General features: G+C 44.2%; 1 protein-coding gene across 1 annotated transcript in view; it reads left to right on the forward strand.

The window, feature by feature from the left end:
* Window positions 1–2,989: 2,989 nt before the first annotated feature.
* LOC126354427 (UDP-glucosyltransferase 2-like) overlaps window positions 2,990–18,889 on the forward strand; it is an 80,179-nt gene continuing 64,279 nt past the window's right edge. The window contains exon 1 of the mRNA XM_050004064.1: window positions 2,990–3,152. The gene's annotated coding sequence lies outside the window, so the exon portion shown is untranslated. The remainder of the gene's footprint in view (window positions 3,153–18,889) is intronic.

Here is an 18,889-nt window from a genome sequence, read left to right on the forward strand (position 1 = left end):
AATAAGTCGTAGGGTCAATATTGCCTCACGTGTTCCCATATTTCTACGGAATCCAAACTGATCTTCTCAAAGGTCGGCTTCTACCGGTTTTTCCATTCGTCTGTAAGGAATTCGCATTAGTATTTTGCAGCCGTGACTTATTAAATGATAGTTCGGTAATTTTCACATCTGTCAACACCTGCTTTCTTTGGGGTTTGAATTATATTCTTCTTGAAGTCTGAGGTTATTTCGCCCGTCTCATACATTTTGCTCACCAGATGGTAGAGTTTTGTCAGAACTGGCTCTCCCGAGGCTGTCAGTAGTTCTGATGGAATGTTGTCTACTCCTGGGGCCTTGTTTCGAATTAGGTCTTTCAGTGCTCTATCATATCTCCCATTTCACCTTCATCTACATCCTCTTCCATTTCTGTAACATTGCCCTCAAGTACATCGCCCTTGTATAGACCCTCTATATACTTCTTCCACCTTTCTGCTTTCCCTTCTTTTCTTAGAACTGGGTTCCTATCTGAACTCTTGATATTCATACAAGTCGTTCTCTTTTCTGCAAAGGTCTCTTTAATTTTTCTGTAGGCAGTATCTGTCTTACCCCTAGTGAGATAAGCCTCTACATCCTTACAGTTGTCCTCTAGCCATGCCTGCTTAGCCATTTTGCACTTCCTGTCTATCTCATTTTTGAGACGTTTGTATTCCTTTCTGGCTGCTTCATTTACTGCATTTTTATATTTTCTCTTTTCGTCAATTAAATTCAATATTTCTTCTGTCACCCAAGGATTTCTACTAGCCCTCGTGTTTTTACCTACTTGATCCTCTGCTCCCTTCACTACTTCATCCCTCAAAGCTACCTATTCTTCTTCTACTGCATTTCTTTCCCCCATTCTTGTCAATTGTTCCCTCCCTGAAACTCTGTACAACCTCTGGTTTAGTAAGAGCCAAAGAAACTGATACACCTGCCTAAAATCGTGTAGAGCCCTCGCGAGCACGCAGAAGTGCCGCAACACGACGTATCATGGACTGGACTAATCTCTGAAGTAGTGCTGGGGGAATTCATACCATGAATCCTCCAGGGCTGTCAATAAATCCATAAGAGTACGAGGGGATGGAGCTCTTTTCTGAACAGCACTTTGTAAAGAATCCCAGATATGCTCAACAATGTTCATGTTTGGGGAGTGTGGCGACCAGCGGAAATGTTTAAACTCAGACGAGTGTTCGCGGAGCCACACTATGGCACTTCTGAACGTGTGGGGTGTCGCATTGTCCTGCTGGAATTGCCCATCTTAATGCACAATGGACATGAATGGATGCGGGTGATCAGACAGGCTGCTTAAGTACGTGTCACCTGTCAGAGTCAGATCTAGACGTATCAGGGGTCCCACATCGTTCCAACTGCACACGCCCCACACCAATACAGAGCCTCCACCAGACTGAAAGTCCCTTGCTAACATGCAGGATCCATGGATTCATGAGACTGTCTCCATACCTGTACACATCCATCCGCTCGACATAATTTTAAACGAGACTCGTCCGATCAGGCAACACGTTTCCAGTCTTCAGAAGTCCAATGTCGGTGTTGATGGGCACAGGCAAGGCGTAAACCTTTCTGTCGTGCAGTCACCAAGGATACACGAGTGCGCCTTGGGCTCCGAAAGCCCATGTCGAGGATGTTTCGTTGAATTGTTCACATGCTGACACTTGATTGCCCAGCATTGAAATCTGCACTAATTTTAGGAAGGGTTGCATTTCTATCACGTTGAACGATTCTTTTCAGTCGTCTCCTTTCTTGCAAGATCTTTTTTCGGCCACAGCGATGTCGGAGATTTGATGTTTTACTGCATTCCTCATATTCACGGTACACTCGTGAAATGGTCGTACGGGGAAATCCCCACTTACTCACTACCTCGGAGATGCCGTGTAAAATCGCTCGTGCGCCGACTATAACACCACTTTCAATCTCACTTAAATCTTCATAAGCTGCCATTGCAGCAACAGTAACCGATCTAACACCTCGGCCAGACACTTGTCTGATATCTCAGTATTTCAATACGCATGCTTACACCAGTTCCTTTGACGCTTCTGTGTATAAAGAAAACAGGAGTCAATGAAAGTGTTTCGGCGTAACATGAAGCGTCAACACGTCGGCTCGGAACGTAACTTCAGAGAAGGCTGTGAGACGACGTCAGCCAATAGAGCGCTAACTAGGACCGCAAGACGACAGGGGAATGTAAGCTCCGCTCCAGCTAGCCTCGGCGCACTAGAAGAGCCGCACTAGAAGACGAGCCGTCACCCTAGCTTCTTAGTCGTGACTTACGTTTTGCATGCATGGAAATTGCATCTATTCAAGAACATTGACTATTTGCATGTCACCATTTGCTTGCGACACATTATCAGCTAAGTTAAATATTGTCAATTCAATTTACTGTAATAAACTCCGTTAATAAGATTTGCTTGTATGTTGTCGAGCTATCCGAGAAAACATCTTCGTAGGCACCCTATACGAGTGGGCAGGATCCCACAGACAGAGCGGTCTCAGAGCGCTTCTTGTCACTTGCGCAACCGTGAGCAAACTTACAATTACGTGTGTCGCCGCCTTGGATGTATACGCAGTCCAAGGTGAAACTAGCACCTTACTAGTGGCCGAGGGGAGCAATTTTAAATGATTCCACCATCTAAGGTCGCTGCCGTCAACCATCGAGTGGCCTGCCAGTTCGGACTGCGCGAACAGTAGCGATGTCTCTTTTCCTCCATGATTCTGTTCAGACGCACTTTGTCCATTGCTGCGAATCACATCTTGACCTTATGTGCAAGGTTGTCAGTTTCAAACTAGCTAATTGTTAGAACACGGCAGGTGGATCAAATGAAGCAGATAAGTCGACCACTTAGTGGCAGATATCGCTGTGTAGAGCGGCCACGCGCAGTGACGTCATTCACTCCCACCAAGGTCGCTGGGAGACAGCTGACTACCGCACAGCGTCTGGCGAATGGCGGTCAGTGCCGCTCCGAGCCTCGCCGGAGGGAGAGCATAGAAAAGGACGCGATAGTTGCACCACCATCTCCACACACACGTGGGTACCTGCTGTAGACGCTGCTCTGAACTGACGTTACAATTGTGAAGTGTGTAAATTATCGACGTGGCGGCTCTCCACTAAATATACGTCGGTAAGGTTGCATTACCAAAATTACTTTCTGTGTCCTCGACTATTTCTCTCAAACTATTAGTGAAACATACTGTATTATGTCATTTTGTAGCTTATGATCGTAGCTAAACGTTCCCGTACTATGCTTAACGGAATGTGGTTACTCCTGTTCGTAACCGAGCGGTTCTAGGCGCTTCAGTCTGGAACCGTGCGACCGCTACGGTCGCAGGTTCGAATCCTATCACGGTCATGGATGTGTGTGATGTCCTTAGGGTGGTTAAGTTTCAGTAGTTCTAAGTTCTAGGGGACTAATAACCTCAGATGTAAAGTCCCATAGTGAACCGTTTGCTCGCAAGAAGCACCCAGACTAGAAGACTTTTCTGCGTCAAAACAAAACAAGCGTTAATCAGCTCGCGAAAGTTTATTAATAGATAATCTCTCAATTTCCTCTTACTTTCCCTGATTTATAAAAAGACGCACAAAAGCTTTTAAATTTCACCTCATAAACTGATAATTTGAATAACTGATTTATATGTATGTTTTTTAACCCAAACACGTTTCATTGCAGTTGCAGCATCTTCAGTGGGCTTTTATTTTCCATCTGTTAAAGATAAAGAGTGTTCTTTGGTGTTTGTATACATGTAGCTATTAGTTTTTAAATTGTTTGAAAAACACGTAAATTACGAATTCATACCTTTTTACCGCATGGTGTGCTTTTTCTCATGTGTTGTGTTTCTACAGTGACCGGCTTTGCACAGTTTGTCATCTGCAACCACTTATACCTTACAGTAGACAGATTATTTAAGAGAAAATTACGATTTGAAAACTTGTTATTCTGTCTGAAATTATTTAATTCTATGTGTATGTCTATTTAGATAATGTTTCACTTACATTTTCCTTTTAATCATCTTCATCATTGTTGAACACTATATATTGAGTTGCCACTGTCACTGTTCCACTGTTTCCCAGTTGTAAAATCAAACATGGCGGGCAGTCGAACAATTGAAGGTGTAAAAACAAGATGGCTGACAGTGGAACAGTTGAAGGTGTTCCTGGCAGTTGTTTTGAATGTTTCAGAGGTGTGTGTGTGTGTGTGTGTGTGTGTGTGTGTGTGTGAAAAGGGAGAGGGAGAGGGAGGGAAAAGAACTTCAATGCCAAGATGATTGACTAATGGTGCGCATTCAGCTATTCAACCAACTTCTTTCCATTTTATGCGCAATATTTCGACGAGGGGACCAGCTGCTTCAGGTGACGAGAGCTCTGGTGTTAGGTGTGCTCGCTGCCTGGTTTCCCACAAGATTGAACGGTTCTTGGCGTCACAGCCGCCATTTATTGATGCTTATTTGGTTATTCCGTGAAACGCACATTCTCTCAGCGTTTCTCAGCTTTGGTTGATGAGATGACAGTCGAGATAGTAATAAATCCAGTGACGGGCAGCAAATCTTGTTTACCTTCAAACCACCTTCCTCATTTATTAGGCTCCCCAACAACCTGTTATCGATAGGCTCCTTATTTACGCTGCCCCAGACACGTAGCGCATGTAGCGCAACACTGGTTTTATCGTATTGCGTTTCATCAATATACACTAACGAAAATAAAAATCGCAACACAATGAAGAAGTGTGTGACAAACGCAAGTTGGTAGGCGTGTTTTTATATCTGAAAGGTGATGAATATTCAAATTTCGCGCCAGTCGCATAAGAGTTGCACTAGTAGCGCCAGTATGTGGATGCGAATCAGATTAGATATATGTACGCAGCTCGTGATCTCGCGGTAGCGTTCTTGCTTCACGTGCATGGGGTCTCGGGCTCTGTTCCCGGCGGGGTCAGGGATTTTCACCTCTCTCGAGATGACTGGGTGTTGTTGTGTTGTCTTCATCATTACGGTCGGAGGAAGGCAATGGCAAACCACCTCGGATAGGACCTTGCCTAATACAGTGGTGCGGTTCTCCCGCATCGTTCCTTATGCTCTCTCAAGTAGTATGGGCTTCATCATCACATGTATATGCCATAACGCTCATGAGCGTTAGTTACCTTTGAGATTGTGCGTGGTGAGTTGATGTTAGTCAAGAATGCTATTAAGGCGAAAAAGACGCCAATATCAACATCGCATTGAGTTTGAACGATGTAGTGTAATACGGTTTCTAGGAGCTCGATGTTGCTTCTGCGATACTGAACAAGGATTTCTCAGGAATGTAGCCACTCTACATGATTGCTGGAAGCGGTGGTCATCAAAATGTTCGAACACAAAAAGACCGGGCTCCAGACGGCCACGTGACACTGCCGAGAGGGAAGACCATCGTGTTCCACATATTGCTCTGGTGCAATGTACTGCATCTACAACAACGATCTGAGCAGCAGTTGACATCACACTGACACAACGAACTGCTGCAAATCGGTTACTTCAAGGACAACTCCGAGCGAGACGCCCTGTAGCGTGCATCCCACTGACCCAAAACTACGCCATTTGCGACATCAGTGGTGTCAAGCCAGAGCTCATTGGGTAAAAGGTGGAAATCTGCCTGTTTTCTGATGACAGATGGTTCTGCCTCGGTGCCAGCGATGGCCGTGTGCTGGTTAGGAGTCAAATTGGGAGTCTGAAACCAACTTGTCTGCGTGCTACACACTGGACCTACACCTGGAGTTATCTCAGGTGGCATATCGTATGACAGGCGGATCGCTCTCGTGGTTATCCCTTGCACCCTGTCAACTGGTACACTACTGGCCATTAAAATTGCTAAACCAAGAAGAAACCCAGATTATAAACGGGTATTCATTGGACAAAAATAATAGAACCGACGTGTCATTACATTTTCACGCAATTACGGTGCATAGAACAACCACCTCTGGCCGTAATAACGGCCTTGATACGCCCGGGCAATGAGTCAAACAGAGCTGCCCATGCAGCTTCAACACGATACCACAGTTCATCAAGAGCAGTGTCTCGCGTATTGTGATGAAACAGTTGCTCGGGCACCATTGACCAGACGTTTTCAATTGGTGAGATCTGCAGAATGTGCTGGACAGGGCAGCAGTCTAACATTTTCTGTATCCACAAAGGCCCGTACAGGACCTGCAACATGCGGTCGTGCATTATCCTGCTGAAATGTAGGGTTTCGCAGGGATCGAATGAAGGGTAGAGCCACGGATCGTAACACATCTGAAATGTAACGTCCACTGTTCAAAGTGCCGTCAATGCCAACAAGGGGTGACCGAGACGTCTAACCAATGGCACCTCATACCACCACGCCGGGTGATACGCCAGTATGGCGATGACGAATACGCGCTTCCAATGTGCGTTCACTGCGATGTCGCCACACGGATGCAACCATCATGATACTGTAAACAGAACCTGGATTAATGCGAAAAAATGACGTTTTGCTATTCGTACACCCAGGTTCGTCGTTGAGTACACCATCGCAGCCGCTTCTGTCTGTGATGCAGCTTCAAGGGTAACCGCAGCCATAGTCTCCGAGCTGATAGTTGATGCTGCTGCAAACGTCGTCGAACTGTTCGTCCAGATGGTTGTTGTCTTGCAAACGTCCCCATCTGTTGAGTCAGGGATCGAGACGTGGCTGCACGATCTGTTACAGAAATCGGTTGGAAACATTCCTCATGTCAGCCTTGTGTAAATGCTCTGAAAAGCTAATCATTTCCAGATCACAGCATCATCTTCCTGTCGCTTGAATTCCGCGTCTGTAGCACGTCATCTTCGTGGTGCGGCAATTTTAATGGCCAGTAGTGTACGTACGCCAGTCTCGGGATTCGACCTACTGTGCTGCCATTCATGAATATAATTCAAGAGGGTGTTTTTCAACAGGATAAAGCTCGCCCATAGAGCACACTTATAACCTAATTTGCTCTACACAGTGTCGACTTGTTGTCTTGGCTTGCTCGATCATCACCAGATGTGTACCCAATCGAGCCCATATGGAACACCATCAGACAACAGCAGCGTCATCCACAAGCAGCACTGACCGTACCTGTGTTGACCAGTTGCAACAGGCAACAAACTCCACCCCACGAACTGACATCCAGCACCTGTACAACATAATACTAGCCCGTTTACGTGCTTTCATTCAAAATTCTGGCTATTACACCAACGTTTCACATTTCCAGCGGATTATCTCGCGCTTACATTAACTTACGATCTAGCAATGCTACTCACATAAATATGTTACCTAAACTGATGTATTTCTGAAATTTGGTTACTCTACGTTAATTATCTTTTGCTGTTTCATTGTTTTCCCGTCAGTGTATTTGAGGCAGCACTCGCACGCTGACGATTTGTTTTGTTCCTCGGTGGGACGCCTAAATATTGTACATAAGATGGAATCAACAGCTCGACTGAACAGATGAAAGCACACCATTAGTACTGTATTAATTGGAAAATGTACTGCTGAAAAAGACTTCTGCACCACAGTAACCTGTGTTTCTTTCACCATCCTTTTGGCCACAGGGAGTCGCTTTATAAAGCAATCTGTGAGATGGAACTAAAAGCAAATTTACATTCTCCGTGCAAGTAGAGCACAATACTGTGTCAGCAGTATCGAACGGGGCAATATCCAGTGTGGCATCATGCCTAGAAGAGAAATTTCAAGCTTGGGTCGTGCGCCCGCTGTTACATTTATCTTGAGATTGAAGCTGACTTTTTGTCCGTGTTTCCTTTCACATAAAAAAGATTGAAAACTGAACTGATTTGCGCAAACACAAGTCTCTTTTTCAGTCATACATGTCTCGGTGGAGTTTTGTCTATCGTTAGTGGTTTCATTTAATTCTCTGTCAATGTCAGGTAAAAGTGTATGATAACATATAAAAATTTTTGATTGTGTTTATTATATTATAATATTTTAATAAAATATGCACGTCAATAGCACATAATTATGTTCCTCGTAGCTGCTTATCATTTCCAGCAGTGCTGATATTTGGGTAGACTTCATCATCTGCAACTAATACGGATCTCTCTAGAGTATTACTGAAACTGAATGGAAATGTGGCACTTAAAATGAATCTGTTAATGTTGTAATAGGTCACTGCAAATGTTGGTATGTTACATTCTGTTGGCAACACTACTATGTAAATTATCTGTCAACGTTTGTTTACTAGCTTATTGTGTTTGGTTTCGAAAATGTTTCTGCCTATTGGTTGTGTGGATCAGCTACATTGGTCATTTACGTTTCGGGCCAGTATCATGTACTGATATCACGAAACGAGTGGAAGGAACCGGGATGGCCAAGAAATTCCTTGAAATGACTAAGTGGGGAAAGACGTGATGGATGTCCAAGGAGAAGCTAATTCGCCACAGTTACGAAGGGCGTCGGTGAATGAGGTCTCCTTCGGGATAGGATCCACGAGGATGTGACAAAGGTAGAAAATGTGGGACGGGGGTCATCAACACACGGGAAACTGGAGCTGCGACCTGATGGTTCTGTACGGGCTCCAAATTTCCGCAGCTGTTAACGAGGGTCGTTTTAGGATTGTGTGTAATCGAGACACGATGCATCAACCTGCTATCTCGCCCTAAAGTCAACTGTTGACATGAACCCCACTGGGACCAGTTTAAATTGGTAGGAATCCTCACATAGCCGGCCGGAGTGGCCGAGCGGTTCTGGACGCTACAGTCTGGAACCGCGCGACTGCTACGGTCGCAAGTTCGAATCCTGCTTCGGGCGTGGATGTGTGTGTTAGGTTAGTTAGGTTTAAGTAGTTCTAAGTTCTAGGGGACTGATGATCTCAGCAGTTGAGTCCCATAGTGGTCAGAGCCATTTGAACCATTTGAATCCTTACATATTGCATGACCTCAGGAGGGTTGCTGTAGAAGAGTGGGTGGGATTTAAGCAGCACTGTGGACAGCATTCCAAGGAGGATCCAAGCAAGTTGCAATGCACGGGATGAAGCGATAGAACTCTGAATATAATGCATTTCGATTTTTCACATCCGCAGAGATGTAGATCTTCGGACGGACTGGTTTTTGGTTACAAGAAAATTATTTCACATGGAAATGGACAACCATCAGCTGTGTAATGGAATGATGACAATGAAAACGTGTGCAGGGCCGGCGCTCGAACCCGGATAGCTTTCCTATCACGGGCAGTCGTCTTACCATTAAGGTTTCTGAGCACGACTGATACAAACTTCCATACGTCATCAACCATGTATCTACAACCTGCACTCGTACATTCGTTATGTATTATGCCTTGTATGGGAGACATTTAAACAGAAAGTATCATGCCCAGTTGCAAGTCGGATGAATAAAACTGGCACTGAAATAATTCATTTAACCGCTGACACAATGCACGCGACTTTCAATTAAAATGTCTCCCCTGAACAGGAGTTTACATAATGGGTGTACGAATGCTCGTTGTACACACGTTGTTGGCGACATATGGAAGTTTCGATCTGGGCGTGAGTTGGGCACGGATAGCCAAATGGCAATGTTACCGATCGGGACAAGCGGAAAATCTGGACTCACGTTTCGGTACGGCACAAATTTTCACTGTAGTCATCCCATTAGACAGATAAAACATGTAGACCGCTCGCCTGTGCAAGTCTCTCGAGTTGACGCCACTTCGGCGATTTGCGCGTCAATGGGACATGCATACATGTCCGAAGGAACTTTGATCCGTGCTCTGAACAAGACACGCACTGAATTATAGTATCGTGCTATCACTCTGGTTAACCTTTGTTTCCATTTCACAATGAAAGTTTTTTTCCTTTTTTTGTTACTTTCATAGCACCCTGTGAAGTAGGTAACCGTGAGTGAAGTCGTTACCATTTCTGTTACTGGAGTATTTCCGTAAGGATCAATAACTGGAGCCTCTCTGCATGCTGCGCTGTATCGACTTTGATCGACCCGTAAAGAGAAGTCAGCTCTCCAATTCGTCAGTATGCATACCGCACTCACACAGCAGCAGGAGATCTGAATATCGACAGTGTACTAAGATCATTTAACTACATTAAAAGCATTTTACTTTTGACAACATAAACGATATATCAGAGAGGAACAGGAACACTAAGATAGTTGTCTGATGATGCTGTCATCTGGAAGAAAGATTCTGTGTTAGGGTGATCGAAAGGAAATTAAGACAATTGGAAAAACTTTTCAGTAGACATAATGAACGAAATCTTTCTTTCACTGTGGATAAATACGAGACAGAGCCTATAGCAAAGGTAAAGGACGTAACGGTAAAAAAATACCACATCGTAGTGAATATCTTAAGCAGACCAGATCGTCTAAGATTTTAGTGATAAACTTCTGTATATTAAACGGGGAGATCGTTTAAAATCATTGCTGGGGTCTGTGAATGGGATACTTAGATTGGAGGGAATGGTTGTAGTGCAGTGCATTTGCGTAGGAAGTCGCATAGAAGAGGCTAGTATGAGTTTTTCTAGACCATTGCTACATCGTTTGGAGTCGTTATTAACAAGACATGATGATGGACGTCGAGCGAATTGAGACTGGTGGGTATAGCCAACGCAAAGGAATAACATATATGCTCGGGGAACTTAAATGAGAGTCCCTGAAAGACACAGTTCGCTCGAAATTGTCAGATGAATTTAGAGAACATGTAGCCGAAGAGTATTATGCGAGAATTCTGCTGCAACGAACGTGTATCTCTCGTAGTGGTCACTATAGTAGCGAGATCAGAGCGCGTACAAAAGCATTGACAGGCGTACATAGACGGTTTTCCTTCGCCTCAGTTAGTACGCTAATGGAATAGGGAATGACACTGACGATACAGTAAAGGAAGTCAGTATAAAGGCATGGATATTTTTTAGGAAAGTTAACATTGCCAGTTGGAACAGCTGTGCACGGTGTATATGCAGTAGTTTGAGATTCAGTATATTGATAAACTTAATAAAATGGTATCGAATTTGATATCAGTAATACATGAACGAATCATGTGGTAAAGGGTGGAACTCGGTATAAAGGCAGTCTTTGCGCAGCGTTAGTCTGTCTGTCTGTCTGTCTGTCTGTGTGTGTGTGTGTGTGTGTGTGTGTGTGTGTGTGTGTGTGTGTGTGTGCGCGCGCGCCTTTACTGCAGATAGGAAACAGACACCATTACCGATAGTGCGTGTTGTGTACAGAATCCACGATTGTTACCATGCCACGTGGAGAACAGTTATGATGTGACGAAAAAACGAAACTCGATGCAGACAAGGAAATGGGACTAGTCCTCAAATCGCCAAGAAGATGAATAGGTCAAGTACAGTAATTGATCATTTCGTTAGATGGGGCGCACTATACGAACTGAACGGAAAATATAGGCAAAGTAGAAAATAATCCGAGACGTCGAAACGGTTACTTTTGCTCCGAGCAATGGCTACAAACCGTTATTCTTCACAATTTGTTGCTGATTTACAGCATCCAGTAACTGCCAGAGGTCTACCATAAATTTTGTCACATGACACATATCTTGCATTGAAGAAACGACTGCAGATAACAGCTGCGACACCCGAACATAAACTGACTAGATTGAAGCTTGCTGAAAAACATATGCCATTGACTTCAGAATGTGATAAAGTGATGTTCAGTGATGAGAAGAGGTTTAATTTAGATGGGTAGAACGGATGTCATTGTTATTGGCGTGGTCTGAGAACATAGCAGCAGGTAAGAACGAGGAGAAATTTTCGTGGGGGACGTGTTCTGATTTGGGTAACCTACGCTAAAGCTAAATCATGCTTTGCTTGGCTGAAACTACAATGAACTCTAACATGTACAATGAGATGCTAGGGACAGAACCGATTAGGATGTATGAGGACCCAGGGGACGACAGTCTAATACTTCAACAAGATAATGTATCTGTGCAGGTCTCTCCTACAACCAAAAAAGTGCTCTGCAGATAAAGACATTGATGTCATACCTATTCCTGTACGTAGCTCGGATATTAATCTCGAGGAAAACTCTTCAGAAGTACTTACAAGGCGTGCTTATCACACTGGAAGATAATTTTATGTCGTATGTAGGCTGAAAGAGCGATAAGAGAAGAGTGGGCGACAATTTCAGTGCAAGAACTACAACCCTAAAGAACGCCAAAGAGAATTTTTCATGTAATTAGGCAGAACAGGCGTTGGACAAAGTACTAACAATGGAATAACAACAATACGGTTAGTGCCCTTATACCATTTCCATCCAAAAAATGCAAACGCCATATTTTGTTACACTTCTTAAGAAAGAAACTGTTACTCAGTTGTCGCTGTTTGTCTGTTAAACATATCTCCTACTTCTGTAATACAAGCGATAGATGTAAGTTTCATAGAAAGCCTTCATTTATACTGATTTTCACCGCTGTAGTGGTATCAAGTGCCCTCCATCATGCATTATACACTCCTGGAAATTGAAATAAGAACACCGTGATTTCATTGTCCCAGGAAGGGGAAACTTTATTGACACATTCCTGGGGTCAGATACATCACATGATCACACTGACAGAACCACAGGCTCATAGACACAGGCAACAGAGCATGCACAATGTCGGCACTAGTACAGTGTATATCCACCTTTCGCAGCAATGCAGGCTGCTATTCTCCCATGGAGACGATCGTAGAGATGCTGGATGTAGTCCTGTGGAACGGCTTGCCATGCCATTTCCACCTGGCGCCTCAGTTGGACCAGCGTTCGTGCTGGACGTGCAGACCGCGTGAGACGACGCTTCATCCAGTCCCAAACATGCTCAATGGGGGACAGATCCGGAGATCTTGCTGGCCAGGGTAGTTGACTTACACCTTCTAGAGCACGTTGGGTGGCACGGGATACATGCGGACGTGCATTGTCCTGTTGGAACAGCAAGTTCCCTTGCCGGTCTAAGAATGGTAGAACGATGGGTTCGATGACGGTTTGGATGTACCGTGCACTATTCAGTGTCCCCTCGACGATCACCAGAGGTGTACGGCCAGTGTAGGAGATCGCTCTCCACACCATGATGCCGGGTGTTGGCCCTGTGTGCCTCGGTCGTATGCAGTCCTGATTGTGGCGCTCACCTGCACGGCGCCAAACACGCATACGACCATCATTGGCACCACGGCAGAAGCGACTCTCATCGCTGAAGACGACACGTCTCCATTCGTCCCTCCATTCACTCCTGTTGCGACACCACTGGAGGCGGGCTGCACGATGTTGGGGCGTGAGCGGAAGACGGCCTAACGGTGTGCGGGACCGTAGCCCAGCTTCATGGAGACGGTTGCGAATGGTCCTCGCCGATACCCCAGGAGCAACAGTGTCCCTAATTTGCTGGGAAGTGGCGGTGCGGTCCCCTACGGCACTGCGTAGGATCCTACGGTCTTGGCGTGCATCCGTGCGTCGCTGCGGTCCGGTCCCAGGTCGACGGGCACGTGCTCCTTCCGCCGACCACTGGCGACAACATCGATGTACTGTGGAGACCTCACGCCCCACGTGTTGAGCAATTCGGTGGTACGTCCACCCGGCCTCCCGCATGCCCACTATACGCCCTCGCTCAAAGTCCGTCAACTGCACATACGGTTCACGTCCACGCTGTCGCGGCATGCTACCAGTGTTAAAGACTGCGATGGAGCTCCGTATGCCACGGCAAACTGGCTGACACTGACGGCGGCGGTGCACAAATGCTGCGCAGCTAGCGCCATTCGACGGCCAACACCGCGGTTCCTGGTGTGTCCGCTGTGCCGTGCGTGTGATCATTGCTTGTACAGCCCTCTCGCAGTGTCCGGAGCAAGTATGGTGGGTCTGACACCCCGGTGTCAATGTGTTCTTTTTTCCATTTCCAGGAATGTATATTGTGCAGTAGATGAAGAAATAGTTGCCCATGTTTTTCTCAGTAGCAATGCTATTTCATACTTACTTAGCAACACGTTCTAAGTGTAGGCTGTCTTCCTACTTTTCCACCGTGCGTGAACAGACAGACCCTTATCTGTCCAAGAGCTCTTCTCTCTGAACGGCCTACTGTCCAATGTAACAGGCTCTATAGAGTCCTTTCGACAACGACCACAGCGGGTGGTTCCTGTCCATCAGTTCTCTATGCGGCGAAACCGGCAGCCCTCATCGTTGTTACCAGCTATAAGCGTGATGTGTTGAAGACTGGTGACAGCACTGAACGAAAGCCATAGTCAACTAGAACTATGGAAATGCTGGGGTGCTGCCGTAGAAACGCGATTGATCATAACAGACGTGCAAAGCAGCCACGTAAAACGGTCTTTCAGTTTCACGGATTTTCTCCAGCCACACGGAGTACAGTGAACTATTAAATCAATCTTGCATTTCCTCCGGAAATTTCACAGTTTTTTACGTTCAATGCGAGCTGCCACTTAAATCAGTATCAGCGAGCAGATGTTTAATTTATTTGGTAGTCTAACTGATAACGTTTAATTTACTCTTCTGCAACCTCTGCTGCAGTGTCTCAAGTTGCCTAGTTTTTACTCCCAAGCCGGTCGGTCTGGCGGAGCGGTTCTAGGCGCTTCAGTCTGGAACCGCGCGACAGCTACGCTCGCAGGTTCGAATCCTGCCTCGGGCATGGATGTGTGTGATGTCCTTAGGTTACTTAGGTTTAAGTAGTTCTATGGGACTGATGACCTCAGATGCTGAGTCCCATAGTGCTCAGAGCCATTTGAACCATTTACTCCCAAAACAGCCTGTTGCAATCTGTCAAAAGATGAAAATACTAACAAAGTATACTTCCGGGTCATACGTGAGTTTCATTGACTTTCAATGAAACATATAGCGTAGGGCGCACAGCGAAAGAAATTTATGTCTCGTTTTTTACTGTAGTGAAACGTTGTCGTACGGTTTTCCTACACCAAAATAAAATCCACGGGTTCTAAAATACCTCTTTATTTGTTAATAAACATCGCATTGAGTTTTTGTCATCAGTGATTTGTGTTTCACCTTTCACTGTCCTTGTACTGACAATTTTTTCTTGTTTGTAAGCTCAGTCAGTGATTCATCAAAACAACTTTTCGCAGAACATAGCTCGTTATGTGACTCAAGCAGGCAATAACAGACCACCGTATAAGAGACGTATATTATTTTTACATTATTCTACATTAATATTCTCAGTGTCTTCCTAGTGTATCATCAACACATAGAAATAATTCTGGCATATCAGAAAAACGTTGATATTAGACTCGTGTATGTTCAACATCAACCAATACTGTTTATTACGTGACTCTTGACCAACGTCACCTGTTATATGTAGTGAAGATGAAGTAGTTGGAATCTAGATGTGCTATAATAAAACGACTGATTTCGCGATCGACTGCTATTCTTTTCTCCATCGTCTAATAAGAAAAAAAATTGGAGTAACGCAATTTTCTGTGTACTGCACACAACAATTGATTAAAACAGATCGAACGTAAATAATAAAAAAAGAAAGCAACATAATGCGCTACTGATATTCCACCAGAAATTCATTATTTAACAGTCGAGAGGGAGCGGAGGCAGTTATAACATGTGGGATGACCATTCAGCCATATTAAACACAGAAATGGAGAACAGATACCGTGTCTTCAATTTATAAGATAGTCTACCATATTGTGGTGTATCTGGCAACGACGAAAGGCAATGCCGTGCTCAGAATATCCGGTTATAACTAACCTTATCGAGCAAAAACAACAGCTATTTTCAGAGATTATCAGAATGCAAACTACATCGATGAACGAAATTTGTGCCCTTATCTCTATTGGTCTTAAGCTAGAGATAACGGCAACTAACTCACTACCAGAACGAATCCGCCACGTACAAAATGTCTCTTACAAAAAGGCCGAAAGGGAAAAGACATTGTTAATATAGCACCGATACAAGGAACATTATAAAACTTTACCTCCTTATACAGGGTGGTCCACTGATCGTGACCGGGCCAAATATCTCACGAAATAAGCGTCAAACGAAAAAACTACGAAGAACGAAACCTGTCTGGCTTCTGTCTAGCTTGAAGGGGGAAAACAGATGGCGCTACGGTTGGTCCGCTAGATGGCGCTGCCATAGGTCAAACGGATATCAACTGCGTTTTTTAAAATAGGAACCCCCATTTTTTATTACATATTCATGTAGTGCGCAAAGGAAAAGTTTCATCCACTTGATATCTTGTGCAAGAGGTACGGTAAAATGAACATGTTCTACAACAACAAAAAGTTTAAGACCTGAAGATGACAGCTAAGACTGTTGAAACTGCTTGCCTTCAATAAAGAATATTTTGTGCGATTTTGGCTTTTGAATGATTTTTAACAGTTAAAACCGATCGCCCTTCAGTAGTGTCACAATGAGAAAATTCAATGACATTGATCAGTCATACAGTAGGCAGTTATACACACGACATACAAGATCCAGTCAAATGACGGAGAAGTAGCAGATCAAGCGAATTAAAATACACTGACTGAGATGGTCACTCCACACCACAAACAAAATTATGTGCACGGTGTTAACTGAGAAGATGCACATTTTCCTTTCAAATAAGCACTTGCTGTCAATAAATAAAGCACTGCTGTGTAAGTGGTTAAAAAGAAATGGTTCAAATGGCTGTAAGCACTATGGGACTTAACTTCTGAGGTCATCAGTCCTCTAGACTTAGAACTTCGTAAACCTAACTAAGCTAAGGACATCAGACATCCATGCTCGTGACAGGATTCGAACCTGCGACCGTTGCAGCCACGTGGTTCCGGACTGAAGCGTCTGGAACCACTCTACCACAGCGGCCCGCTCGGTGTAAGTGTAAGGATTCCAAATTATTAAATGGTTAAGTTTCTGAATGACTACAACTTGTACTTTGTGATCGAAAGTATCCTGAACCGCTAGATAGTGCGGAAGTGACCTTTAGATGTAACGAGAGAGGCAACTATCAGTCTAAAAGGACGCGGAGAGTTTTGTGTTATTAGTGGATAAGCGGTAACAGGAGTATAAATCGATCAGGACTGCTGAGTGACTTCGAATGTGATATAGTGACACTGGATGTCATCTGAGTAGCACGTACATAGGGAACATTCCCATTTCAGCAGGATAATGCACGACAGCATGTTGCAGGTCCTGTGCAGGCCTTTCTGGATACAGAAAATGTTCGACTGCTGCCCTGGTCAGCACATTCTCCAGATCTCTCATCAATTGAAAACGTCTGGTCAATGGCTCGTCACAATACGCCAGTCACTACTCTTGATGAACTGTGGCATCGTCTTGAAACTGCATGGGCAGCTGTACCTGTACATGCCACCCAAGCTCTGTTTGACTCAATGCCCAGGCGTACCAAGGCCGTTATTACTGCCAGAGGTGGTTGTTCTGGGTACTTATTTCTCAGGATCTATGCAACCAAATTGCGTGAATATGTAATCACATGTCAGTTCTAGTATAATATATTTGTCCAATGAATACCCGTTTATCATCTGCATTTCTTCTTGGTGTAGCAATTTTAATGGCCAGTAGTGCATTTCGAGCAGTTAGTTCATGAGCCACCGTGAATAGTAAACTGTTATGAGAACACACTTGACGTCTAAGCAACAAATAATCCTGAGTTAATAACGAACATAAAAACTGATTCACGGATTAGTGAACACGAGGTTGTCGTTGCGTGTTTGAATATTGTAATCCCCAAATCCTTGAAAAGTAAGCGAAAATATACCTATTCAAAAAAATATATATAAAAATTCATTTGACGCCTTCCTAAGAGACAATCTCAACTCATTCTAGGTGAGATGCGGCTTTAATTCAGAGAAATAGTATCGGCAATAATTGAGAGATTTATACCAAACAAATTAACAAACGACGGAGCTGGTCCTCCTTGGTACACAAACAGAAGACTGTTGCAGAAACAACGAAACAAACATGCCAAATTCAAACAGACGCAAAATCCCCAAGATTGGCATTCTTTTAGAGAAGCTCGAAAGTTAGCGCGATGCCTATAACAGTTTCCACAACGAAACTGTCTTGAAACCTGGCAGAAAATCCAAAGAGATTCTGGTGGTATGTGAAGTATCTTAGCGGCAAGAAACAATCAATGCCTTCTCTGGGCGATAGCAATGGAGATACTATCGAACACAGTGCTGTCAAAGCAGAGTTACTAAACATAGCCTTCCGAAATGCCTTCACAAAAGAAGACGAAGTAAATATTCCAGAATTCCAATCGAGAACATCTGCCAACATGAGTAACGTAGAAGTAAATATCAACGGATTACTGAAGCAACTTAAATCAGTTAATAAAAGCAAGTCTTCTGGTCCAGATTATACACCAATTAGGTGCCTTACGGAGTAAGCTGATCCCTTAGCTCCATACTTAACAATCATATACAACCGTTCGCTCGACGAAAGATCCGTACCCAAAGGATGGTAAGTTGCACAGGTCACACCAGTATTCAAGAAAGGTAGTAGGAGTTATCCACTAAATTGCAGGCCCATATCGCTAACGTCGATATACAGCAGGATTTTAGAACATATGTTGTCTTCGAACATAATGAATTACTTCGAAGGGAACGGTCTATCTACACATGGTCAACATGGGTTTAGAAAACATCGTTCTTGTTAAACACAACTAGGTCTTTATTCACATGAAGTGCTGAGTGCTATTGACAAGGGATTTCAGATCGATTCCGTATTTCTGGATTTCCCGAATGCTTTTGACATTGTTCTACACAAGCGGCTCGTAGTGAAATTGCGTGCTAATGGAATATCGTCTCAGTTACGTGACAGGATTTGTGACTTCCTGCCAGAGAGGTCACAGTTCGTGGTAAGTGACGGAAAGTCATCGAGTAAAACTGAACTGATTTCTGGCGTTCCCCAAGGTAGTGTTATAGTCCCTCTGCTGTTTCTT

Source organism: Schistocerca gregaria, chromosome 3, assembly GCF_023897955.1.
Source record: "Schistocerca gregaria isolate iqSchGreg1 chromosome 3, iqSchGreg1.2, whole genome shotgun sequence".
Lineage (NCBI taxonomy): Eukaryota > Metazoa > Arthropoda > Insecta > Orthoptera > Acrididae > Schistocerca > Schistocerca gregaria.